Here is a 2,188-nt window from a genome sequence, read left to right on the forward strand (position 1 = left end):
GCAGCTGCCACCCTGATTGCCCCTCAGGAGCATGGGGAGGTGGAGAAGCCCTGAGGGGAGATCATGGCCTACAGCTGCCACTCATACCCGCTTATAGTGCTGAGAGATTGGGGCCAGCGCTGGGCACTGGAAGCTGGTGCAAGAGGGGCCAGCACCAGCAGTAGGTGCGAGTGCCTGGCAGGACTGTGACCTGTGGGAGCAAAGAATTTTCAGTAACCACCAGAGGCTTGCCCCTGTGACAGTGACTGGCACCCCACCTTGGTCTGGCGCCCTGCTCACCTGATCCACCATCCTGCTGCGGCCAACGGCATGTTCCGCACTCTGCTGCCTTTTGCCAATGCCCACCATGTTCCACATGTGCCCGCTGGTGGTCAGCGCACATCATAGTGACCACATGTTCAGTTGTTCCACCGTTCGGTCTATTTGCGTATTAGGGTTTTATATATATAAACTAGAGGCCTGGTGCATGAACTTCGTGAACTTCGTGCACGGGGGGTGGGGTGTCCCTCAGCCTAGCCTGCACCCTCTCCAATCCAGGACTGCTGGCTCCCAACCACTCGCCTGCCTGCCTACCTGATTGCCCCTAACCACTTCTGCCTGATCTCCCTTCAGGGCTTCTCCACCTGAACAGGGCTTCTCCACCTGGCTGTTAGAGATGAGCTACAGAGAGAAACAAACTGCTCCATATGCAGTGTTGGTGGCTTTGTAAATATCAATGATTTTAGCTCCCTTGGTTAATCATGAATTTCAAACAAGAGCAGAGACTTTTGATACAGGTCTGTGAGCACAGAAGACCAGGAAGAAAAGTGGCCAGAGTCCAGGTGTTTCAGGAGAAAAGAAGCATCAATGGCAGTGATCAACTGACAACCTGCAATCATGGGAGCAATTTTGTTTCCAAAGCAACTGAGTCACTAAATTTGTTAACTATAAGAGAACACGGCAGAATTTAATTTAAATTTCTGTTAAGCAGGAAGTAAAGCCAGAGGCATTCAGACATTACTGGAGTTCTGTGTGATACGTGTGCCTTATTTAACACAACAAGCATTTCTGGAGCTCCTCTGAGCACTGATCTGTCTTTTACTAGCTTTATAATCTTTTGCAAGGACAGCGGATTCTTTATCTCTACACTTAGGATACTGAAGCAGGTGATTTTTAAATGGTCAGTTCAGGCTTCCTAAACTGCAGGAGCTGAAATGCTCATTGAAACCTATATAAACTCAAAACTATCTGAATCATGAAAGAGATTCCATTCTTCAGTAACTTTATGTTACCACACTTCTGAGTTTGAAGATTATAAAGTCAACTGTGTAAATGACTCTGCATATCCTTTACATGTTCAGGAGCATTTTCTTAGAAAGCACTGAATGTTTTTATAACTATATATGTCTGTGTGTGTGTGTGTGTATGTATTAATTTATTACCAGAATAATTATATTGGCATGCTCAATAAAATAAGATAATTCACACACACACACATACACACACACACACACACACACACACACACACACACACACACACCAAAAAAAGTATTCGGTAAAATACCCTTCAATGATCCATGCATAACCAATAGCATGGTATGTTCCTGACATCCAAACATTGACATTGTCATAAGTTTATGATCTAGCAATCATCCTAAACAGATGATCCTCCATCTGATGTATTGACAGAAGGTCAACAGTAGCCTAATGTTATATCACAGTGTCTACATCATTCACCTCATTTTATGTTATCACATAGGCATTTTATCATCTCACATCATCATCAGAAAAAGGAAGGTGGCTATAATCCTACATAATAAAGAGCTAACATGCTAATTAAACTGAACAGCAGAATGACCATCCAGACGAAGCCAGGGCTGCAAGGGCCAAGGCAGCCTGGGCTGCAAGGGCCAAGCCCCTTGCACGAATTTTGTGCATTGGGCCTCCAGTATGATAAGATATTTAGAGAGAGAGAGAAACCATTTTCACAAAACTTTTATTACAATGTATTGTTATAACTGTTGTCTTTTATTATTAGTTATTATTGTTAATTTCTCACGGTGCCTAATTTACACATTAAACTTTATCATAGGTATCTATATCTACACTAATAAAAGAGAAACATGGTAATTAGCGTACGACCGCTACCCTTTTCATTGGTTAATCAGTGAGTATATGCAAATTAACTGTCAGCCAAGATGGCGGCC

This window comes from Myotis brandtii, unplaced genomic scaffold (genome assembly GCF_000412655.1).
Source record: "Myotis brandtii unplaced genomic scaffold, ASM41265v1 scaffold1933, whole genome shotgun sequence".
NCBI lineage: Eukaryota > Metazoa > Chordata > Mammalia > Chiroptera > Vespertilionidae > Myotis > Myotis brandtii.